The sequence below is a fragment of the Accipiter gentilis genome, chromosome Z, assembly GCF_929443795.1.
Source record: "Accipiter gentilis chromosome Z, bAccGen1.1, whole genome shotgun sequence".
NCBI classification, from domain to species: domain Eukaryota; kingdom Metazoa; phylum Chordata; class Aves; order Accipitriformes; family Accipitridae; genus Astur; species Astur gentilis.
Window position 1 is genome coordinate 44836862 of NC_064919.1, and position 26931 is coordinate 44863792.

Genomic DNA, 26931 nt, shown 5'->3' on the forward strand with positions numbered 1-26931 from the left:
TAATCCTCAGGTAACTATCTGAAAGCTTGTTCTTATCAAGACAGAGAAATCTAGTGCCAGAAGTGATAAGTGTCATGGTTTAACCCCAGCCAGCAACTAAGCACTGCACAGCCACTCACTCACTTTCCCCTCCCTCCCAGTGGGATGGGGGAGGGAATCAGAAAAAAAAAAAGTAAAACTCATGGGTTGAGATAAGAACAGTTGAATAGAACAGAGAAGAAGAAACTAATAATGATAATGATAACACTAATAAAATGACAACAGTAGTAATAAAAGGATTGGGATGTCCAAATGATGTGCAGGGCAATAGCTCACCACCTGCTGACCGACACCCCGCCAGTCCCTGAGCAGCGATTCCCCGCCCCCACTTCCCAGTTCCTAAACTAGATGGGACGTCCCATGGTATGGAATACACCGTTGGCCAGTTTGGGTCAGGTGCCCTGGTTGTGTCCTGCGCCAACTTCTTGTGCCCCTCCAGCTTTCTCGCTGGCTGGGCATGAGAAGCTGAAAAATCATTGACTATAGTCTAAACACTACTGAGCAACAACTGAAAACATCAGCGTGTTATCAACATTCTTCGCATACTGAACTCAAAACATAGCACTGTACCAGCTACTAGGAAGACAGTTAACTCTATCCCAGCTGAAACCAGGACACTCCCCCACTCCCCCCAGTTCCTATACTGGTTGTGACGTCCCATGGTATGGAATACCCTGTTGGCCAGTTTGGGTCAGCTGCCCTGGCTGTGTCTTGCGCCAACTTCTTGTGCCCCTCCAGCTTTCTCGCTGGCTGGGCATCAGAAGCTGAAAAATCCTTGACTTTAGTCTAAACACTACTGAGCAACAACTGAAAACATCAGTGTTATCAACATTCTTCACATACAGAACTCAAAACATAGCACCGTACCAGCTACTAGGAAGACAATTAACTCTATCCCAGCTGAAACCAGGACAATAAGACACTTTATTTCAGTATATTGTGCTTCAGCCTCGGAAGAGAAAACATGTTTGGTGTCCTTTTTGAAGTACTAAGGGAATCTTCACAACTACCTTATTCCACAGAGGAGGCTGTAATGTTGTAGCGTATTCCCAATCAGCAGTACAAGAGGCCTCACTGTCATCCTGATGCTTACCTGGACCATGTGGCAGAGAATGAAGGAGGAGATGCAGGTGTACCAGAAATATGCCTGGTCACATATATATTGTTTACTATTAACCCTGTATTATTTAAACAAGAAAATTAGAGTTGCAATTAGCTTCTCTGAGAAGAAAACCATGCTTAACTGAGCGTGTTGATGAGGGCCTCTTCAGTGTATAAAAGCTTTTCTCTCCAAAGGAGTGAAATGGAAATGGAATTAATGTGGGTTGTACTTACAGATAGTTCTTCCTGCAGCAGTAGGGAGGAGAGGGGGAGGTGATCCAGCACTTGCTTTTTAAAGTGTAAGCTTACAACATGTAGGTGTTTGCGTTTTCTCAGGATGAGAAGGTCATGATTATAAGCTGTTACTTCCATTCCAAAATATTGCTCCTTCAGTGTTATTAATTTCTGCTAACTTGCAGGGCTTAGACTGAGGATCAGTGTTATATGTGTCTCTCCTGAACCACAGTGTTTGACCAGCTCTATGGTCTTGGCCTGCAGTAAATGAGGTGAAATATGCTTGCCTAAACCTTGTTGACACACCTGCATGAGTGAAACATTGGTTGGGTACAGAGAATCATATAAATTTAATTGCAAGAAGTATTTCTGGAAGTGGTTTTGTCTAACCTCCCAAGCACCCAAGCAGAGATGGACTGTTTCCAGCCCTGGATCAGGTTAGCTGTGGGTTTGGCTAGCCAGGCTATGAAAATCCCCAGACGGAGATATCGCCACCTTTCCGGCAACCTGTTCCCCTGCTTGCACTCCTCTTCTGGATAAAAATTTCTCTCCATGTCCAACCTCAGTTTGCCAAGTGGCTACAAATTTGTAGCTGTTTCCCATCATTGTATCCTCTCCTGCTACTAAGAAGAGTTTGGCCGCTATCTTGGTAACTCCCCTTTCACTATCTGTAGGCTATTAGATCCCCTTTGGCCTTCTCTTCACTAGTATAATAACGTCACAAGGTACATCTTGCAAATGCGGGTTCCACGTCCCAGAGTTAGCAGTGTGTGTGCGTGTGCAGTAATTGCTTTCATATCTGAGATTCTTACCACACAGAGAGAGCCATGTGAATGTCCATGCCTGTAGAGAGCCTGGCTGAAGGATGTAAGTTCAGAGACATGCCTTCACACCTATTTTTTTTCTCTCTGCAGGACTGAGCCATTGGTATTTTGGGTACTGTTTTTCGTTCATTTTAATGACCAAAATCTCTCTTGTGTTGTTTGGCCAGATTATATAAACTGAATCCCCTTTTTAAGCTCTAATTTTTATGTGTCATGTAAAGCAACTTTCATTTGAAACTGTGTTGCTTTTTAAATAAGATTCAGGGTTAGAAACTGTTAATAAAGTTTTACCTTGGAGTAAGTTTTATGTTCAATGTCTAAATGATTAAAAAAGCTCTACCAAATGGGGATATAGCTGTAGCTCAGTTGGAACTGGTTTTAGAAATCCTATCATAATCAGCTCCATCAAGTCTGAATATTCATATAATACCATGTAGAATTCATGTTATAAAGCAAAGAACTTGGAAAACAATTATTTAAATATTGAAATTAAAGCAAGTATCTAACATGGAAATAATGACTATATAAATTTTTCTGCTGTTTTGCATTGAAAGGTTACCTTGCCTTCTACCTAAAATGTAAAATGGCAAACATCAGCTTTATGTTCTGACATGGTTGCACTATTGTACTTCAGATGTTTTTATGGTTTAGTTTAGTACATAAGAACTGTTCATTTAATCGCACAATTTTTATTTTTTTAGTTAGTGGATGTGTCCCTTAATACATGTATTTATTTGGAAAGGAAAGGCCTTTCGTGTTTTTCCTCATGATCTGTAAATAAATTATTTTTATTTAGTTGACATGGAAGTATTATTTTGTCCTGTATTGTTTTTGACCCTTTTAAATTATGGTGTAGTACACATTTGTGAGGCACTAATTTCTGTAAGTCACTCTGAAAATGTTTTGATTACATAAGTTCTTGTAACCACTTTGCGCCTGTTTAACACACATTAGTGGCTTAATAAGACAAGCTGCAGCTTCTTTTAATTGTTCTTAGAAGTACAGTTATGGCCTAACATGATTTAAGTATTTTTCTGTGTAACTATTTTTGTGTTGTCTACAAAATCCTCTGTTATTTTAGGAAAAATAAATTACAGTTTTAAATCTGTATAGCCTGTTAAAATGTATTCCATTCCAAGGAAAATATCTACAGGCCACTCATGCAAGGAGCATCATGTAGATGTGCACCCATGCAGATCCCCAATTAAGCTAATAGGTTCTGTGCTAGTACAGACAATCTGTTCATATATAGATCCTTTTAAAGAGATTTTCTTTTTTCCCCAATCCACTGCTGTACAACAATGCTAGGTAACTTTTTAGGGAACAAGACTTCAGTGAAAGATCCCTAATTCATAAACCAAAGGGACATATTTATTCATATAGTCAACGCACTTTTTTATATTACAAAGAAACCTACTTCCAAGATGTTTCTGACTGTATTAGGTAATCCAATATCTCATATGCAGTTCAAATGCCCTTACCACTACCCCTGCCAGATTTGATATGGCATGTAATGCTATCCTGCTGACTCTGTCCAGGTTACTTATGGATGGAGAAGCTTTTTACAGCCCTAGTTATTTTACTATTTCTCTCCCACTGTATTACTGTGAAGCCTAATCCTTTCTTATTGGTATCCTTAGGACTAGTAACATCAATATTAATCTTTTTTTTTTTTTTTTTTTTTTTTCTTTCACGTATCTTGCTTTGTGAGAAAACTCTTCTTACGGTAAAAGAAAATTTGACTCATGTGGAATGTAGGCTCAAATGTGTTAGTTTGTAAAAAAAAGTCCTTTTTCTACAATTTCTGCTCTTTGAGTTACAGCTATAGATAGCTGGGTTTATAGGAAATTAGTCATTAGGTGGCTGAGTAACAAATAAACCCAAGCTGTGAAGGTTTCCTACTGAATATAAAGTTAATTATTTAAAATAGTAATGTATTTTCATACTAGTTTGAGGAAGAAATTCAGTGCCAATTGTGTGTGCCAACTTCTAATAAAAGTCTGTGTATTAGATAATAAGGCTTTAAATTGTGAAAACTTTTGAAACTTTTAATTTATACTGTTTACAAGTAGAAGTGTGGTGTTCATGTGGTTTGTTCCTCCTCAAAACTACAGATCACTGCATTCACTGTAATTTTGTACATATATATGTTTAAAAAGAACTACACACTTTTGATATTACAAATTGATGTATAATAAAATATGTTTCAATAGCCATACTTCTTCAGTGTATTTTCTTTTTGTAAGTGCTTGTGAGCTGCAGTCCGGCATAGCATCTGTGACCTGTCAGCTTAATGTCACTAGGGCTCACCAGTTTCTATGGCCAACAGCGTGAAACAGTGATGCAACCATTGGTACCTCTGACTGCCTCCAACTTCTAAGCTTCGATGAACAATCATCAACTTACATCTGAGCGCAGAGCTGTCCTTCCTGTGAGTCCCAAATAAGTCTTGAAATTATGATGCTGTATCTGTTTACAGAAATACTTTAGCCTCTCTGACTCTAACCACTAATATACAATATTGGTAAGGTAAGAAAGAAAAGAAAAAAGTAGCCAAAAGTGATAAGCCTATTGCAAATATGCTCTATATAAGGCTCTACACCTCAAACAGAAAATACTTAGGGGTCCATATGTCAAAGAAAAACTGCCCCAAACCCCAAATTAAAAGTTGCTTCAGGTAAAATTGGCAACTTTAAATGTTATAATAGAATTGTTTAGGTTGGAAAAGACTTTGAAGATCGAGTCCAACCATAAACCTAACACTGCCACGTCCACCACTAAACCATGTCCCTAAGCGCCATATCTACATGTCTTTTAAATACCTCCAGGGATGGTGACTCAACCACTTCCCTGGGCAGCCTGTTCCACTTCCTTAGTCCTGCTGGCCACAGTGTTTCTGATACCGACCAGGATGCTACTGGCCTTCTTGACCATGTGGGTATGTTGCTGGCTCATGTTCAGCCGGCTGTCAACCAATACCCCTGTGTCCTTTTCTGCCAGGCAGCATTCCAGCCACTCTTCCCCAAGTCTGTAGCACTGCATGGGGTTGCTGTGACCCAAGAGCAGGACCCAGCACTTGGCCTTGTTGAACCTCATACAATTGGCCTCGGCCCATTGATCCAGCCTGTCCAGATCCCTCTGTAGACCCTTCCTGCCCTCAAGCTGAATAACACTCCCACCCAACTTGGTGTTGTCTGCAAGCTTACTGAGGGTGCACTCAAGCCCCTTGTCCAGATTGTTGCTAAAGATACTAAACAGAACTGGCCCCAATACTGAGCCCTGAGGAACACCGTTTGTCACTGGCCGCCAGCTGGATTTAACTCCATTCACCACAACTCCTTCAGTCCTGCCAGCCATGTTGATCCAATAGGAACTTAAAAACACTTTGTTGTCTTGTATCTTCTTGCAAATACATTCTTAATAAGTACAATACTCAAAATACTGAATATACTCAATTTTAATAAAAAGTAAGGTAGTTGAGAACAATCTAAGAGAGGTATCACAGATTTTTAAGTTAGTCCTTAGACCTACTGGCAGAACTGCTCTGGTGTATGTTTCTAGGCTTCAGTGCAGCTGCTGCTTTGCTGAGTACTGCTGACATGTGCCCTTGCAAAGCTTTGACACCTTGTTCTCTTTGATGAGATGAGTTTAGAGTGGCATTGGGTAGTAGTACTTTGTGTATCTCTTTTTGTTTCTAGGCTTGGAGTGAAACTTTGACCTTCTCCTTGGCAGTTCTCAAGGAATTTTAGATTTGCTTGAGTTGGTTTTTGTAGCTACTCTGAAGTCTATAAAGGCATTATGTTCTCATGCATATAAACCTCCGATTTAATTGGAGGTAAGGCAACAGAAAAAGTGTGGCTTGGGACAGCAGGCGTAGTGTGAGAGCAAGTCCTATTTTTCAAAGCTCATATGCAGCTTCACTAGTGATTGGATCTGGAGCTAAAGCATGATTGTGTGCTTCTTTCTGCCACAAAGCAATAAGCCCTGAAAGGATGGGCTGGAGTGTGTGTCACTAACAAAATGCTCTTTTCAAAGCCTGAATTCCTTTCTTTTAGATCACAAAGGTAATAAGTAAGACAGCATATTTAATCTTCATATTAGTTTTCTTCTTTAGGTATTTTCCTCCCTTATTTCTGTAGCCTATTCTTCCCATGGCTATAAAAGTAGTAAGAATTAGCGTGTAGGTTTGCCTTTTTTATAATTTGCACAAATTAAAAGTTATTGTTGAAATTGAAACATTTAGCCATATTTAATACCTCATACTATCAGCATATAATCAGAAACAATTTTTATAGTCCTACATTAAGGGTCTATATCTTCTTACTGGTATCATGGTCAGTGGGGAATTCTAGTTCATAAGCTAGTGTTGTAATCCAAAGAAAATGAGATGTGCAGCAATGAAAGTTGATCTTCTTACTGCAACTAAAAATACTCACCTGGTAGTTTTTTATTTACACTATTCTATTACTTTGTGCAAATAATCACTTTGTTAAGAACTTGCTGTTTTCCTTTTGGAAAAGGTCTTTTTTTGATCTTATTTAAAAATGGGGGGGGGGGGGGGAGGGGGGGAAATCAAAGGCAGAATCAAGGATAGAATCCTTAAAAAAATGGAGAAAATCCTTCTTGTGAGCTGCTTATTTCTTCTGCTCCCCACCTCCAACCGTGAATTTCCATGAGGAAAAATGTTGAAAGTGTTGGCACCAGAATAAAAGAACAATGGAAACATTTAAGATAGAGGGAAACAGAAAAAAAAAAGGCCAAAGCTACTATATTTAGAACAGAATACTAGTTGCCTCATGGCTTTTTTTTTTCTGAAAGTAGCTTTCTGCTTTAGTCTGTATCCATTCCTGTAGAGTGTTTCCTTTGTAGTTCTTAGGGAATTGTTCTATTCATGTCACAAACATATCTTTACAAAGGTAATTGTTATTGGAGTTGTCAGAGAAAATCTTCAGGCATTTTGCAGTAAATTTGTGACAAAAGTTCCCTTTATCAGTTGAATAAGTCAAAGTGCCTGAGATTTGGATTGATTCCCCTGAACAAACTCACTTAACCTCTATATACCGAATAGATGCACATTCTAAGATAAAATAATGGAGCAAATTAACTGTGTGAAAGCTGTCAAACTAAAACTAGGCCTGTGAGAGCAGACAGTGCTGTATTTAAACTGTGTATAAGTGATGAAAATAAAAATAGAAGTTATCTGTTTGGTAAAATATTTTAGATAAATCTAATCTAACCCCCAAACTATGAATTACAGTAACACTTTGTGAAGTAGTTGCTATTTTCTAAAATATTCCTGCTAGACTTCATTTTACCCCAAACTGAAGACATTGTTCTGGCACTATCAAAGCTGTAACATTAAACTTGCCTGTAACCACAGTTGTGGGTCACAAGCACAACCTTTGTGAACTCTGTAACTCTTCCCATTCTTAACCATTATCCTTGGTCAAACTGGTGGAAATCTGAACAAAGCTGTATAGATAAAATAAATTCTACTCTAAGAGATTTTAGCAAATACACGAAATTGCATATGCTTTTTTCACATTTATTTTCAAGTCATCTGAAGTGACCAAATGTGAGTGATAGTGTAAGGCTAATAACCCAGTGACTAGTAACCCCTTTTTGCACAGCAATATTCCAATTATGGAAAATCAGGTTTATGGAGGTATACACATATGTATGCCTACATACACATTAGAATATATATAGTCTTATTTTTCTTTTATATACACACAGGCAGTATATATATATATGTATTATGCGTGCATATACATATATGAAACAATGACTACTGTCTTTACTTTAAAAAAATTAAAATTCTAGATCACAGGAGCTTTCCCATAGTGTTTTTCATAAAAGGAATAGTGACATCACTGTCCTTGTCATCTTTTCCTATTAGTGTAAGTCTGCTCTGAATCCAAGGTTGTATCTTCCTTAGCACATACTGGCAACTACTTTTGCCTTTGAAACCCGCAGAGTATTTTCAGTGTTTTATTGCAAAGTGCTTTGGGCTACCGTGCATCACGACCTAGACTAGACAGACCAGGGAGTCGTGTTGAATTTGGGATTCCCTCATGATGAATTAAAATAACGTGACACCAAATGGTCAGTTAAACATTTTATTCATGGCAGAAGCAACCTGAACTTGGGAGGCATAATAGTAGGTGCAGGGGTTTCTCACAACAGGAATTGGCATGGAACTGCCTCAGTAACCCGTGTAACCCATGATAACCATACACATCAGTTCAGGGAATAAGGAGCTCCCTCCCGTTGGGTCACAAGGTTCAGAGCAGATCCCCTTGCTTTCTAGAATCCTTCTCAGAGAGGAGCCCAGGGGCAGCTGGATCTACTCTTAGTCCCAGAATTGGTCGACAGTTTTATGTCTTAAAGGGATGAGACAGAGAGAGAAAAAGGAAAAGAGAAAGATTTCACCAGTCCTGGGTCCAGCATTGATCCCACCAGCCAAGGGGTCCAGTTCTGGAAGGCACATGCATGGGGGCTTCAGTGTGTGTCCTTTTATCATTCTTGCCCCTCCCTCGGGTGGGCACTTGAACTGATTAGGCTAATTAGGTGTCATGAGTGGTTTGTGAACTTGTCCCACCACAACGTTTGAGACATTAACTCTTTCAGTATCTCACACCATGTACATAGTATCATAGAATCACAGAATCATTTAGGTTGGAAAAGACCCTTAAGATCATCGAGTCCAGCTGTAAACCTAGCACCGCCAAGTCCACCACTAAACCATGTCCCTAAGCACCCACATGTCTTTTAAATACCTCCAGGGATGGTGACTCAACCACTTCCCAGGGCCAAGGTACTACAACAGGTTTTGCATTCTATTCTGTAACTACTTGGGAATATGCATCAACATTTGAGTATAGAAGTGCCTCAGAATGATCCTTTTTCAAGATTTGCATGAACGATTTAGCTTGCAAGGTGGTCCCAAGGAATAAATAGTGTCTTTGCTAAAGACTTCATGGACCATTTGAGCACTACAGTTCTCACAGAATAGCTGTGCTTTTTGAAGAGGAACGTGAATAATTGGAGCAGTGAAGTGCTGTGATGGGCATGAAATCTGTCCTTCTTAAATAGGGAACATACACGGATCATTTCATGTGTGTAATGGAGAGAGTTTTTTCTGCCTGTTAAAGAAAGACTTGTCTCTTTTTTTTTTTTTTTTTTTTTTTTTTTTTTTTTTGAAGTCTATTTACAAGTAATGAAGTACAGGGAAGGATAGGAGTCATGAAGCCTGTGTGTACTGGCTTTCCCAGAGTGCGATGACAAATCAAGCTTTTAAGTGAGTTCAAAATAGAGCACGACACTTTCAGTGAATGGAACAAATTGGTGATGTGGAGTGTGAAATATCTTTGGTGATTAGCTACTGATAGGATTTTGTTGAATAAAAGTGGTAAAATTATACTTCCAAAGAATACATTTGAAGCTAGATGGGGAGCTTTAAAATCCAACCAGCAAAGCACACAAGTGCCTATATAACTTTGAATGAAAGGAGTATAAGCAGGTTTAACCTGGGTCTTTTTCTTTAAAGACAAGTTCTGTAAACATTTTGTTAAGCTATAATATTTTATTCAATCCCATCTTTTATCTTACTTTTATCTTAAATTTGAGATTTAGGATTTAGGCAATTGAGTAATTCATATGTCAATATTTAAAATATTTTCTTCTTGAAGGAAAGTTGTATATCCAAAAAATGTGACCAAATATTTGAAAGCCAAAATCAACCTGCACGGCACACCCAGAAAGGCTTACTGTTCTGCACCCAAGTCCTGGAGTTTTCTAGTTCTTGTTTTAGTCTTTTTAGTTTTAACTTCTTCCTGTTCTCTACCTGTTTATCTATCCCATACTCTCACTATCCTCCTTCCATGTTTTTTCATACCCCTCTCATTCATCCACTTCAAATTATTTATGTTTTTTCTAGTTTTTTTTTTCCTACCCATAGCTATTCCTTTGCGAACTTCCATCCCTTCTGCTTCACTGTGATCACAGTGCAAGTGCTGTGTCTTCTGACACTCCTGGGTCTGTGTTTGCTCGGCCTCAGGGAAAACTTTCTCAGATAATTATGTTATCATTTCATCACCAACTTACTAAAGGAGAGCCCAGGTGGTAGACACTTTCTCTGAGAGTGGTTGGCATTGGTCTGATTTCAGATACGAAAATGTGGGTAGCTGTTTTTGTCACTGATTCTTTTCAGATAAGATCTTATGGGTGGAGTAGAATAGTCCATTGCAGTATCTAAAAGAGTGCATGCCTGTGTCCCAGGGGTTGATTATTAGTTAGCTAGCTGTTTAGTGTTTAGTGCCCTCATTTCTGCCAGGTTCATTACAGAGATAAAAGGTTGCTAATGACAGAATTAATAGTTTTGCTGCATTTATCTGGGGCATTGTAGTCCTGGGTTAACCAAAACCTGGAACATGTTCTGCTAGTCAGAGCACAAATGCATGAGAAACTGAAAGGTGTTGGCAAACTGAAAGACTGTAAAGGTGGCATGAACAAGTTGGGCTTTTTTTCCAGTATTAGTCTGATTCAAGAGAGGATTTTACTGTAGCTAGTTACAGAAGATGAGTTTGCACCATCAAAAAAACATTATGGACTCAGGACTGACTTTGGTCTTTTAGGCCTGGGTATGTGCTCTGATTGCGTTCCCCATTCACAACATGTTTGTTTCCATTCCTCCTCAGTTTGCACATTCATCTTGTTTTTTAGCAGAAAGAAAATGGGAGTGAGGTCCAGAAGAAGCTTCCCTGGAGCATCCAAGGAGCATCTGTGATGCATGCTCTTTAGATACAGCCTGAGAACTTGGAAAAGGCAATAGTCTGGCTTACATAAATGCACCATCTACTTAGTTTATGATCTCATTGGATCAGAGACTGACTTTCAATGTTGTGATAGTGCTAGACATAGGCCTAGGTAATGCCTTAGTACAGGCAATGACACTGTAACCTTTGAACAGACTATTCCTTTTCCCAATTTGTAGCTGTACTTGAGTGGCAATAGCTTGCTTTATTAGGAAGAAATGCCAGTTTAAGGAAGTTAAATTTGAGAAATCAGCATTAATTTCATAGAACAACCATCTCATACTCCAGAACTTTTGAAAAATAATGGTTAATTTACTCAAGAATGGTTAAGTAACGAACATTAAGGGTGCATTAACCCTTTCCAAACACCTTTTCCACCAAACCAGCTACACTAGTTGTATGATTATGTAGCTAGCTGCTGTAACTTGATTACATTGTTACAAATGACTGTGAAGTCTAACTCGAGGTTTAAGTCTGAAGGATTCAGATGGTCTCCACCATCTTGCTGCATGTAAAGAGGAAAACATGTGTTTTCACAGTGGAGGTTTACTATGGTGTTTCAGTTTGTTATAATCTACTCCAGTTAACTGGTATTTATGCTGGTGAAACAAATAGTTTTAAGATTTTGCATCAAGAAACTGCATCAAAGGGTATGATTTTCAGCATTTGTAATATGGACAAGGTCCCATTAGAGTTAACATCTATAAGCTAAGCAAAAAAACACGGTCACAAAATATTGGAAATTTGGAACTACAGTATGAAGGACTATGAAACAATTTGTCTACAATAAAATACAGATTTTGTAAAAAACAAAGTCTGAATTTTTAACAAACCTTATACTCATTTACTCCTACTGAAATGACGGACAATTCTGCACATGCGCAAGTTATGGAATGAAGACAATGATGCACATTTATGATTTACGGTTTTTTTGTTGAAATGTCTGACACTGTTTATTGTGAAAATCCCCGGTAAACAGTCACATATGTAAAATGTTTCCTAGATAAATTAGACTAATTTGTTCATTGAACTAGTTGTCACGTAATATAGATTTCTTGTTTGCAGCTGTAGCTTTTCTGAATTTCTTGTCATAAAGTATTTTAATGCAACACAAAAGTATCACTGAATACAATGTGATCATTTATTGCACTACACATTCCATTTGCAGAAACGTTTATTTATTTTTTTACATTCAAGCACTCTGTATATTCAAATGATAGTTTAAGGCTAAGATTAACAAAGATTTCACTCTCAAAAAATTCTGTCGTACTTCAGTGATACCAAACTGAGCACTTCTATCTTGAGAGCAAAGAAACCTTTTGCAGCAAACTCTCTCTTCCAGTTGCTTGTTCTTTGTAGTCACTAGAGGGCAGCAATGTTCAATATAACACTCTTAATTCTCACTATTAATCCCTCAGGTTAGGCTCCTGTTGCAAAAACAACCAAACACATAACCCCCCCCCCCCATTAGAAATACAAACAGTCAAAAAGTAGGTTAGTATAGCAGAACACTTGTACGATGTTAGTTAAATTCAGTACCGTTTTCAGTAAAACAACCCTTCTGAGTGGTTTTTTTACTTGGTTGTGAAAATTACCCCAAGGCTAAACTTCACATTCAAAAATTCTAACTCCCTCAAGCATTTTTTTTTTTTTTTTTGCCATACATTGGTTTAGCTGTTCTCATGTTGCAGTTAGTGGTGCAGCAGATATGTCTGTGGCTATGGGTGCCAGCTGCTGTCTTGCAAAAATGCTTGGATCAGTTTCATTCTTTGATTGCTTTCATTTGTCTTTTAGGTTATTATTATTATGAAAACAAATTGCTTAGGGTAGTTTTCTGTAATGAAAAGCATTTCATTAAGGTCTTTGAATGAAGGAAAAAAACCCCATTCTAGCTCCTCTGGCTGACAACGTTGCACAGAGGAATGTGTGCCATGTTTTGTGTCCTGGATTATCTTGTGGGTTGAAGAGATTACTTCTTTTAAGAATCCCTTTACACATGTATCTTGATAGTCTGAATTTGTTAATTTTGAGTAAGTAAATAATTAAACTATAAGAAATAAAAGGCCTTCACTTTGGGACTATCCTGATTAGAATTTTTGGTTGTGTAGTGGCATGCATTAATTGGCAATTAACTCAAGTTAACTAAAACAACTGTAAATGTTAACACTGGCTAGTCCCAAGGTATTTATTCATTGCCCCATTTCATCAATGCAGCAAATGTTTGTTCTTTACCCTGCTGATCAGCCTAGGGTAATGAACAAATGTTTGCTGTTGGAAACAAATGAGCTCCACGCTAGCCTTACTGCGTGTGGAAAACACTTGCAAACGTGGAAAAAACTACTCATTAAGTGGCAAGCCTCTAACCCTGGATCAAAGACGCTGGCGTGGCTCTACTCCTCTGCCTTCACTGTGGAGGCTGTGGGCTGAGGTGAGACCTGTCCTGCCATCACCCCTAGAGCGCAGTGCCCCGTCACTGAGGCCTGGGTTAGCTGCCTGTGGCTGTGGAGGGTTTGCTGCCCCCCAGGATCATGCGAGGCTTGAACTGAGGATTTCCAGGTGCTGCACAAACACAAGAGAAAAGGGATCTGCCCCGACCAGCTGCCGTCAGCCTCCTGTGAGTCCCAACACTGCAAGGGACTGGCCGGTCTGTGCCGGTGAGGGCACGGCGAAGGAGGCTGGGGCTCCCTGGGAGCTGCTGAGTGAGGGTGAAGCGGGACGCTGGCCCTGGGACTTGGCCTGAGGATTCCTCCCTGTAGCAGTGGGGCTGCTGAGTGGGAGTGGGAGGGCGTGAGGGTGGAGCTGTGGGGCTGTCCCCTCTGCCAGAGGTGGTGGTGTGAAAAGGCAGCTCTCAGGGAGCCTGGTGTGGTGAGGTGGTGAGTGCTGATGTCTACTGCTGTGGATATGCCCCAGGGTGGGGTTTTTGAGCCAAACTCCTACCACATTGTGCGTGGAGTCCCAGTGTGTGGGAGGAGAGAGCGCAAATATTGTCCTGCTGCAAGGCTAGCAAGGCTGTGGTGAGGGTGGTGAGGAAATTAGTGTTTATGAAGGGGAATAAACTCAGAGGGATGGGGAGAGTTGGGGACAGAAAGCACAAAGTTGGTAAATGGAGGCCTTAAGAGAGTGCTCTTTATATGGGCAGCCTGTAACAGCACCTATTTTTGGGAGGATGTCAGGGCAGCAAGCTGCTAAGCATGCTCTTCTCCATCGCCAGGTGAATTGCAAAAAGAAGAGTAAAATTTCATGCTCAGCCAGCCTCTCTGTGACGGTCAGCCTTGCCCCGCTCTGGGTGCTGGTGCTGCCCCGTGCTCCCACACGCCATGCCGGGAGCAGGGCACAGCCCTCCATGGGACTTGGCTGTACTTGGCTTTATTTATAACTCACATTGTTTTATATAAGGATTTTTCTTTCTGTTGTTTTGGTTTTTTTTTGTTTTGTTTTTTTGTTTTTTTTTTTTTTTTAACAGGGAATTCCAAGATCAGTCAGTCACATCCACTACCTGGAAAAGCCCCATCGCTGGCATCATCTACCTCCCCGATGGACTTTTTGGTGGCTGCAGCTGCTGAGGGTTTGGGAGCCCAGGCCTCTGGGCCTATGTACTTAATAGCCCTCTCCAGTCACCCTGGGGAGCAAATGCCCTGACACCCTACATGTGTACATGGGTATATGTTTGGCTGTCTAAAAGGTAGACCAGGAGGTAGGGTCTAATCCCAGATGGTAACTGAGTATTAAGTTGTGTTAGAGCCCAAGCAGAGCCCTCTTGGAGACCTAGAGGAGTCTGTAAGATGGTGGGTGCTGAAGCTACTGTGAGTTGATGGTGTTTCCTGAGACAAAATGGGTTCGGAACTGTTATTTCCCCTTTGTCTGAACATGTGAAGAAGATTAATAAGAAATAAGGAAATAAGGATTTTATTATTATTTTTTTTTTTTTAAGTCTCATAGATAGCTTTGATTTCTGGCTTGTTTTCCTTTGTTTTGGGGAGAAGGTGAGTGGGAAGTAATAAAATTTTTTTTAATCAAAGCCACGTGTATCTGTCCTGGAGTTTTGATGTTAAATGGCTTATATTTATGTGTGTATGTGTATATTCACATATATACACACAAAAACTTTCTTCCAAAATGAGTTCCTTATGAGGTTTCAAAAGCCATGTTTCTATGATTGTTTTTGTGTTGCTTCAGTAACTCTGGAGCATTTATCCATGTAATAGCATGGTCTTCTGCTTCACTGGTTATATAGACCTCATGCTTCAATAGCTTTGATAGGATTCAGATGAAATGCTGCTTAGTGTATTTTGTGTTTAAAAGCTTACTTACAGCAAATAAGAAAAGCAGAAATTTAAAAAGACATAATCAGGTTGACTTAAGAGGCTAATTAAGTTTCAACATATATTAAAATATATGACTAAACAAATGCCTTATTAATTGGTGTAAATGTTGCTGTGTATTGTGGTAGAACTGAAATGTGAATTATTGGCAAATATAGTTCTTGTAAATGAAGAGATCTTAATTCCTTGTGTAAATAAGAAATCCTAATTGGCAGTGTATTTTAGGCATTGATTATGAAAGTTGATTCAGGCAGGCAAATATCTATGTGACCTCAACAGAGTCTTCACAAGATGATAGTGGAACAATCATTACAGGGCACATGTGATGCTGATCTAGATTAGCCTACAAGAGCAGGCTTAACCATTATATTACTAGTATTCCAAAATAATTAATCTGAGTGAAATTGGCTGCCCTAGCAGATGAGTGAAACTGAATCAGATAAAAACTAATGCAGGAGTGGTAGATACAGAAGATAGGTATGGTCTTCACATCTCAACTAACTCAGTAGTCTTATGCATCTCCAGCCACTTTCTTGCAGCTCCAGTTCAGCAGTTACTTTCGGTGTGCCCCAGAGACAGATGAGGGTTGCTCTGGAACAAGTAAGAAAGTAGATTTTTGAAGCTGAAAATCTTACCAGCTGTGCCTTCTCAGATGTCACTGAAGTTCCAGTTCAGACTCTGCTATTAGTAATTCTACAAGTATGGCAAAGGAGAATGGTTGCCTTTCCATAGAGTTCCATACATATGAAGCCTAATAGCTTAAACCCCAAACCTGAAATTCAACTGAGGCTTGAAAGCAGCTGATTGCACCTAGGGAAGGAGGGATGTGACAGGTATTTTGGCAACTCACTACTCATGGACTATTTGTGACTGCTGAAGTTAGTAGTATCTATTAGATAATGTCTACAGGCTTGTTATGTTCACTCAGTTTACCCCCTCAAAATTTACCAAATAAGACACTAGTAGTGCCTAGGAGGGCTTCTCCCTAGAAAGTAAATGACTACCAGTTAGAGACGCTATCAGGAGAAACAGAACAAATACGGGTTATCATAATGTCTCCAGAGTACTCTCCAGAGTCCAGCCTATAAGATGTAGCTGTCTGCCAAAAATGGCTGGAAATCTAGATTGAAGATTTGCTTCATCCTTTTTTAAGTAGCGGGAAATGTTGATGTCAGATGCTTGCTATTCCTTCTTTAGTGGTAATCTTGGAACCACAGTTTCAAGGACTCTTCTCTTCGTGGTTCAGGAACTTCTCCACAAGAAGCGCATGCAGAATCGACTTGAGCTATGGATGTGAATCTGTTGCCTTTTTACCATGAGAAGGTAAACCACCTCTGACCTCAGAGCAAGAACTTTAAACAGTTAGAAAAGAGAACTTCCTGTTCTGTCACAACTCCGGAGACAAAAGATTTTTCTTCATTTGGTGTTGTGGATTTTCTTTTTAAATATGTGCAACAAGGTAAAGCTATGTCAGCCCGTCAAAACTTGCTGCAAGACAGCTTTAACTGGAATGTTGAAAGTCTAAACTCCATATATAATTTACTTTTATCTGATCATTTTTTCAGTCGTCCCTCCCCCCCCCCCCCCCCCAAGTCCTTTACAGATTCAGCATAAGACTACATTTCTGAGTGTAGGATAGAGCATGATCACTGTCTGTATTATAAAGTTCAAGTTTATTCTGAGAAAACCCTAGGCTATGAACTTGTGATAATCTTTGTCCAAGCTGTTTTTCCTGTTGTCTGGGTAAGTCAGGTGTTGGTCAGGCCTAGTTCATAACAACCAAGCTCATCGAATGGCTGCCCCAACTAGGGGTTTCTTAATTATAGCATAATTACCTTCAGTGAGAGACAGCTGTATCCCCCACAGTGAGGAGGAAAAGGATGTGGGTTTTGGAGCTGGTCTCTACTATCTACTGGAAATATGTAAAATGTAAAATAGAGAAGCGTGAGGTCTAAAATAATTTGCGTAAAATAAATTATTCTGAATGGTAACCCCTCCTCCATGGTGAACACCATCTGTCTGGAAAAAAAAAATTGGTTAAATCTTGTCAGAGTGCAAGTATATGTTGTGAGCCATTTAGATTACCAGAGCAGTGGTCTGGGTTTTGTAGTTTGAATGATTTGGCTAATCATTTCTCTTCCCTTGTTTCAGGGGATCAAGGGAACTCAAAAGGGACAAAGCCATTGTATTACTCACTGTTTGCATCTCAGCCTTGGATTTGCCTTATCCAAGAAGATATTCCTACATTTAATTGCTTGTGTTTTTAACAAAAGTGACTAAAGATACAGTGTTGTATTGCTAGTGTGGGTAAGCTGGAAACCATACGCATGCTGATACCTGAAGTTCCTGTGATTGACCCTTGACTGGCATAAGAGTATAACATTTCCGGGAAAACTCCCACAACAGATAGAACAATCAAGCGTAGACTTGGTCTGCCTATCCTAGATGGTATAGCACGGTGTGGCAGAACACTTCCGTTTTAATTGTACCGGAAGATATTGCAAAACAGATAGTATTATTCCTGGGAAATAAAAGTGTATTTTCATAAGACTCCCATACCGGTAAGTAACAGACTGCCAAGGTGCCTGCTTGAAGTGATTTGGGAATGTGAAAGAAAGCTAGACCTTTCAAAGAATTAAGATACAAATCTCACTTAAAGCTTGGACAAAAGAAGATTTCACTGTTTTCCAAATGCTTTTTCAACTCTGCATATTTTTATCAAGATAGCACATGTAACTTTTTGATTGTTTGCTCATCATCTGCAGCATGCAAGTCATAAAGTGGCTAGTAGGGTTAAACAAACCATCTGACTTAAACAGGTAGTTTCACCAATTTTCTTTGTTTTCCACTGACCTCATTCTGGGAAATGGTTGAGCTGTTTCTGCTGATACATTTAAATAAATTTAATATAGCCTTAAGCAGAGAGAAGCATGAAAATTTCCCTCTTACCTAGTAAAATTTGCTGAAGTTATAATCAAGGGATAGAATTATAACAAGCATAATGCAACCTTCATTTTTCTTGCAACACAAATGAAAGTAAATGTCAGTAGAACTGAAGTGCAAGTTGTTGTAGAGGGAGTGAAGAAAAATATATATCAAAATCATTGCTTCTATAAATGGTGAAAAATATGTAAAATCATACTCTCATGTGATCTTTTATTGCATCAATATCTGACATGGGATATACAAAATGGTTTTTTTTGAGATGATTTGAGAGTATTCTGTGAACTTTTCCATTCAAATTGCTGTGAACACAGACCTTATAGTGTGATTGGGGGGATTGATCTGTATATTGATTTTTTGAGGAGTACCTAAAGTCATGTAGGCACTCATGATATGACTGTGTGCTTTCATGCTGAGTGTGCAAGAGGCAGACTACACAGGCTTTGCTAAACTGGTAGGATGTGTGAGGACAGAGAAAACAGTATGACATATGATAGAACAAATCAATGCAGAAAAGATGAGTTTCCCAAATTATGATAAAAGATCAAATGGAAAAGAAATAAGTAGTCACACAAGTATTTAATGGGGAGATGGAAGCATGTGGCCAGAAAAGACCTAAGAACAGTGGTTCTGACTGCCAAGTATTTAGGAAAATCTGGATGCTTGGCCAGGTTTGTGGGGTTTGTTTATTTATTTTTCTGAGTCCTCCTTGAGCTCTTTTTTGTAGAATATGAGGCTTCCGACCACCCCTCCAAGATCTCCAAAGGTCTGATAAGGTCTGATAACCTGGGGTGTGACAACCTACTTTGATGACCTGACCTACTGGCACACGTACAGACTGTCTGTGCAGTGCAAATAATATTTTTTTTTTTCCTGAGCATGCACTATGTGGCACATGTTTCCATGTGTAATTCCCTGGTGTCGTGGTTTAACCCCAGCCAGCAGCTAAAGCACCATGCAGCTGCTCACTCACTTCCCCCCTCCCCTCAGTGGGATGGGGGAGAAAATCAGGAAAAGAAGTAAAACTCATGGGTTGAGATAAGAACAGAAATGGATTTAACAGAGCAGAAAAGAAGAAACTAATAATAATGATAACACTAATAAATTGGCAACGGTGATAATAAAAGGATTGGAATATACAAACTATGCACAATGCAATTTCTCACCACCTGCTGACTGATGCCCCATCAGTCCCCAAGTGGCGATCCCCCCAGCCCCACTCCCCCCAGTTCCTATACTGGATGGGACGTCCCATGGTATGGAATACCCCGTTGGCCAGTTTGGGTCAGCTGCCCTGGCTGTGTCCTGTGCCAACTTCTTGTGCCCCTCCAGCTTTCTCGCTGGCTGGGCATCAGAAGCTGAAAAATCATTGACTTTAGTCTAAACACTACTGAGCAACAACTGAAAACATCAGTGTTATCAACATTCTTCGCATACTGAGCTCAAAACATAGCACCGTACCAGCTACTAGGAAGACAATTAACTCTATCCCAGCTGAAACCAGGACACCTGGACAGAACCATTCCTGTAGAGATGAAACATATTTTTCACTTGTGAATTGGAGTTAGAGTAACACTGTCTGTCATATAGAATTTGTATGCCAGTACTCTACATATACTGAAAAGAGATTAGTATGTTTTTATTTGGTGAGTTTTCTAAATTCTAGCTAAAAATCTAGCAGTAGCACAAGATATCCAATCAAATGCTTAATGCCACCACCTCAGGAAGACCCTAAGCTGCAGACTACTGAAAGTTAAGAAAGTTCACCAGAGAAGTATAACTATCCTTAAGTCATCAGTCTTTTCTTCCCTACTGTACTCATCTACTTGAGACAGAGTAAATTTTTTTTTTTTAATAGCAGGCTGTATTCAAAACAGTGCTATGTTTTGAATTCATACTGAAACAGTGTTGACAATACACCAGTGTTTTGGCTATTGCTAACTAGCGCTTGCCTAGCATCAAGGTTTTCTTTTTTTCTCACTCTCCTCCCTCTCATTCCCCTGTCAGCGACTAGGGTTCTGATGGGCCAGAAGCTGGGAAAGGACACAGCCAAGACAGCTGACCCAAATTGACCAAACGGATATTGTATGCTGCATAACAACAGGGTCAGCAGTAAAAGCTGAAGGAAAGGAGGAGGGAGTAGGGACATTTGTGGTTATGGTTTGTGTCTTCCCAAGTAACCATTATGCATGCTAAGGCCCTGCTTTTCAGGAAATGTCTAAACATCTGCTGGCCCGTGGGAAACAGTGAATAAATTCCTCCTTTGTTTTGCCTGCACATGCAGCTTTTGCTTCACTTGTTAAACTGTCTGTTTCGATCCATGAGTCTTCTTGCCTCCCTTCTCTTTTCTCCCCTTCCTGAGGGATAGGGGGATGATGGAGTGGCTGTGCATGTAATTGACTATTGGCTTGGGTGAACCCACCACAGGCCTTTTTGTTGCACGTCATGGGGCTTAAGGGGTTTGTCATAACATCAGATTTGATTGTAGTGTGCTAGACTGTGTTATAACTGCTTAAATCTTAATTGCCAGGCTCCCATGCTTGCCACGGGGCTCATTTACTTTGTTGTATATTAAAATCTATGGTTTGTTAGTGGCTGGTTTTGGTTTTTGCTGTTTGCTATACTGCTTATCATCTTACTTAGTCATGCCTGGTAACATTTTGATAACAATATGTGCCCATGTGGCTGGTCATATGACCCTGGTATTGCTACCACACAAGTACTGCTGTACCAGACATGCACAAAGTCAAATATGAACTGGAGCAGGAACACCCCTGAAGGGACTCTGGCCCATGAAAAAGCCCTTACTAGAGCAGGTACACCCTCAGAAGGACTGCAGCCCATGGAGAATCCATGCTGGTACAGGTGCAATGGGTGGATGTTTTTGCAGTAGAAACACTATAGCCTGGTCCAAAAGGACAAGGGGTGGACATTGTAATTTAACCTGTTGTTACTCATGGTCTGAGTTGTATAAAAAGTGCCATAGAAGGAACCACTGAAACAAATGGAGGATGAACCTCATAAGAAACTGGGCAAGTGCAGTGGTGACTCAGCCTGAGCTGGCTTTGCTTCTCGACAACACAACAAAACATTCTTCTGTTATCAGCAACCATTGTAACAGACGGACCCCAAGCTGTGGACTGAACAAACTCAATGGACTTTCATGGTCTCACCTTTCTCCTATTTTCTCCCTATCCTACGGGAGAGGTGAATGAGCAAGAACTTGTCTGGGTGTTTGGCTGTTGGCTGGGTTTAACCCACCACACCTACTCATCTGTTACAAGATACATTTAAAAAAAATTCTTCTCCCTGGATATGGATGTCACATCTCCCTTTCAAAACCTTAGAGTTCTCTCTGATCAGCAGGGACTAAAGAAAAGGAAGCTGGGAAGAAACTAACTACTAGATGCTATTTGAGACAGGAACTTAGTCCAGAAGGACCTTTCATGTGATCCAGTAGAGTTTCTTCTGTTATTGATAATGAAACAGTCTTCTCAATCTCCCTCACGTGTTGATTCAGTCATATTACTTGGTTTTGCTATCTTCTTAGCAGGAAGACAAGTTGAGTTAAAACTTAAATTAATACTTGAGATTTATAGTATCAGATTTATAGTATAGATTGAGGAATCACTCAAACTTATAAATGGGTGGTGTATGCTTATGTGAAGACTACAATTTTGTCTTGAGATGCATTAATTTTCAATTAATCAAAGAGTAAAAACACTGTCAAAAAGAAATTGCTTAAATTTGCAAATGGGCTTTGCTATGATTGTGGAATGAGAACTTGAAAAGAATTGTTGAGAACACTGCAGTCAGAGTTGTATCATTTTATGGAACATCTGATTAGAACTATGCATCTTTTTCTATCTTATAGATTAAAAAGGACCAAAATGGAACATGATAACTAACACATTTAAAATTAAGCTAGGTATAATACTAAGGGATGTACAGAAAGGGATAAGGAGTCAATGAAAGTTAAATCATGTTATCTTTCTTTTCCCCTTTGGTTCAGAGTAAATAATTCTTCAATTTACTGTACATATGGTAAGGACTTTAGCCACTCTTGAAGTATGCTTGTAAGTGACACATACAGAGTATCCTTCAGACCAGAGAAGGCTATGATGCACGTGGTAGTAAATAATTTTTTTCCTGGGAAGAATACAGCAATATCATTTAATCCCAGTGTCTGATTCTACCATCTATCCTTATTTTTTTCCCCAAAAAGAGATATACAAGGGTCTAGCCAAACAGTTATGTAACCACTGACTTGCAATCAAATTTTATTTCATTACTCTGCCTCTTTTTTTTTTTTGTTTTCATGACAAAGAATAGATTATTTTGTGGCATGGGTTGAAATGTGTCTGGCACCTAAGTTCTTTGACAGACAAAGCTTAGGCTGATGTGTGCAATTCTTTTTTACTGAGGTATGAAAATTGTGGGTCTGAATTGAATTTTCAGGGGTTATTTTTTGAAAATGAAGTTGCTAACTGACAGGGCTTTTAAGTAGTTGTGTTATACTACAGCAGCTAAAAGAATAATCTTTATGTACTCTTGTCAAGATAATCCTTCTTTGTGGCTTTTTTTCTCAAATCTGTTGGTTGAAGAGAGGGGATTTAGCCTTTTGGATCAAGTTTAAACATGTCTGTTGACCTGGATTTACAAATATCTGATAACGAAGGCCTAGATATCATACCTTAAAATCACACAGACAATGGTGTCAGTATAAAGCAGTCCAGATTTGTATTAAAAGACAAAACCCAATAAATAAATAAATGAATGAAAGAGGAAAGGTCCTATAATATCAGCTGAGCATGAGGTAAATCTTCTGATTCATATTTTAGCAAATAGGGAAGTGTTGCTATCAGTGGCAGCAGGATAGGTGCTGGGGCAGTCACTGGAGCAGAAATTCCATATGGGTGGATTATCTCCTGCAAATGTGAAAAGAGGAATTAAGTAGTGTTTGAAAATAGTAATTTTTGCTTCTTGAGAAACTGACTGCATGTCAAAGCATTGATTTGCTTACAAGTATGAACTATATCTTTGGTGTGCTAAATAATGCTAGACTGTAGCCTCTGTTGCATAGATGCACATTTAATTGAGACCAGCTCATTACTGCCTCTCTCATTACTCTCATTTCTCTCATTACAGAGAAGAGTAATCTTTCAGAGAATGTGTAATGTGGTGATAGCTGATGACAACTACAGGAAAATAACAGAATATGTAACCAGTCAGATAACAGATCAGCAAATGATTTGTGATCATAATTTGGGAAACATGGGTTGTTTGCAACACCATTCTCCTTGTCAGATTGTAAATTGTATGTACAAATACTTGCATGGTCAAAACTTTGACTGGTGTGCCTCCATAGCCTCTATGTCTTTTCATAATTAACACAACAATAGAGACCAGTAATTACTGTTCTTCTATTTGATCTAGCAGTTAGACTCGTACTCATACACTTCAAGACTCCTTTGTATAGGATTTTTTTGTGCATGTATGCACAAGCATGCACAAAAATCCATTCATCTCTCACTAGACTGCCTTCTTTTTCATAATGGCTTTGCTGTGACCTTCTTGTTTCAATGTCAGAGCTATTACAGAACTTCTGCATTTGAACTTCATGTCCCTGATAGTCAATAATTTGACAAGCCCTTCAGCTCAAAGAAATGCTGAAGATATTACATCCTTCCAGAATATGTAGGGGAATCTTTCACTATAACAGGCTGTTTGAAAAAAAAACCCAACAAACACTTAAATTGATTAATGATGGTACTTACCAATTATAAAGTAGTTTTCCACTTCAAGATGCTTCAATCATTAATTAATTTCTCAACACCTTGCTATCCTCCCCATCTGCTCCACCATTCGCCTCTCCACCCATTACTGTTATTTTCTACCATACTCTAATTTTCTGCTTTAGGTAATACTGCCTCACTCTCTTTTTCATACTTTCATTTGGTGGTTATGTATAAGCATCACATGATTCTTCAGTGTATGTTTTAATGCACACTCATCACTGAGCATAAACCATAAACCTATAGAACATTTAGTTTACTACATTTGACTGTGCATCAGATGCTAGTAAACTGACCATAAATTTATCTGAAACATTTTCAGTGGGTACTAGATTTAGCACTGCTGATTCATTGAGAGGTTGTCGTATACAAAAATTAATGCTAAATAAACAAATAGATGATGATAGCTTCGGCAATGTAAATAAATACATACAATTAATTCCCCCTTCAATTTTACAACTTCAGAGTGTAGAAATATTAATAAAAGTATTATGAAGTTTACAGTTTGCATCATAAATATGACTTCTAATTACCTAGAATATTAGCGAGAAATAAAAGTAATTTGTTTTAAAATTCAGTAAGTCAAGTGTCATACATCTATTGCAGGCCCAGATGATGGGACATAGGGAGACTGTTTTCCCTTTGGATTTTGTGGCTGGCTCCAGAGAAGGGCATTGCTTGCACCATCCCTCTGGCAAAAGGGATGGAGCTGAAATGCAGATACACATGCCTTCAGTCTGGATTTCTTGGGGATCCACAAAGTATAGCAATGGGCTTTTTTTGCCTTTTCTGTAGGGACTGTTTGGTGTCCTTCAGGACAAGAATTCCTTCCATATGATTGACAGCTGTCACAACTTGTAAGCATTTATTAGTGTTTTAAATTTACATAAGAATCACTATCTCTGGTCAGTTATAATATTATGAATACTGTTAAAAGTGAACAGGTGTTTTTCATCCTCCAATGACTTAACTTCGTAGAGAAGCTGTGTGGTTTCCAAGACTAGAAGGAGTCTGGTTGCTGTTTGCCTTCACTCCAATTAGTTTTTTACAGAAAGATGCATCTGTGCGTGGTGCGTACTTGGTATTCTCCCCATTCCCAACATATGCACAGTTACAGCAGTGCTGTCTAAAGCAAGAATTTGTACTTAAGGTAACAGACAAGGTATGAGTAAATGACACTCCACTAACTCATTGCATTAATATGGGGAAAACTAATGGCTGTGCTGGATGTTTGCATAAACATCTCTGACATTGTCTTGCAGGCGCGTTTGTTACACACTGCATGTAGAGAACTCATGTTGCTTTAACTTTTCTGAGGCTGTTCCACATGGGTATATTGACACTGAATTCTCAAAGACTATGCAAGTTGATTGCTTAACTTTGGTCTTGAGTTCAAAGAGTTTTGCAATTCCTATCTAGCTGTATTTACCTAATCTAGATTAAACTAGATCCATTATTTTTCATCTGCTTTGCAAGGTGTTCGTCTGTAAAATATTGTTTACATTGATGATGAGAAATGATAATTGACTGGTCTTTTTGTCTTTGGGGTTTTTTCTATCTTCCCCAGCAGTGTGGGAAGAGTTGATTTTTCTTTTTCTGTTTTATTTTTTTTCACATTTTGTTACTTTGTAGCAGTTAGCTTGCTTTAATGAACTTGTAGACTTGAAGTCTGTAAAGATAAGGCACTGGCTCTTTTGCATTTTAAAAAAACATAGGAACTTTTGTTTATTGGTTACACATAACTGAGAGTTTTTTTAAAGTGAAAACCAGTGCTTTATAGCTCTGCCTCATCATCAGAACTGAAACAGTTGTTACTTCTCATGGAGATTTCTGGAACTGAATTTTTTATTATTCTATCAAACAACAAAACACCTATGAGGTGTTTCCTTAGACTGCAATGGGAAACTAACCCAAATCTTCTGAAGTAAAAGGTTATCTTTCTTTCATTTAATCTGTAAAACTGTTAGTTGTTGAAGTTCTTTTACAGTATTGATACTGATGATTCTCCTGGATGTTTTGCCTACTGAGCTGAGTGAGCAACTTTCTTTTACCTGAGGCCTTTATATGAAGGACCAGTTGTTCTGGGTCACCAACTAGATGTTGTCTTAAATGCTTGTTGCTACCTTGCTTTGTGCTTCACATTGTCTTTTCTATGAAAATAAATATTCAGCTTCCGAATTCTGGTATTACTTATCACCATGTCCAGCTTTATGTTAATATTTAACTGTTTCTGAATTTATGTACTCAGAAAATCTTAGGCTACAAAAAAAGCTTACTGTAAAGGCGGTAGGCGTGTTTTTGGAGAATTCTTGGCCTGGTCTAAATAGGGCAATTTTTTAACAACAAAATACGAGCAATGGATATTCCTCATACATTCATGGTGTGAATAATCAAGGCTGTTCTTCATTGCTCTTTCGATAAAAAAAGGAACCATTTTATTTCCTCGACCGTGGAATGCTGTCCGATGTGCATCATAATTGTTTTTTAATTGTTCTACCTGAAGAAAACCATGATTAAGCTATAATTAAGAATCCCTTAATTATAAAAGTTTCTGGAAAAATTATGCAAGAAGGTAATAGACTGAATAATGGTGATCTAAAGTTAAGTGATGAATGGGGTGGGATATGACATACATGGAAACCAGAAAAGATGATTATAGCAGAATCATTGTCCCAGAATTTATGGGGTAAAATACAGATAAGATGGTTTTCTGCCTACACCCTGTTTAACTGGGGAGAACAGACTGAAAGGAACTGATGGATGCAATTTTAGTAAACAGATTAGGCAAGTACTCACAGGTCTATGCTGTTCTGATAGACTCAGTGATAAGCAATATTCTTATTAAATTAAGTGTAAG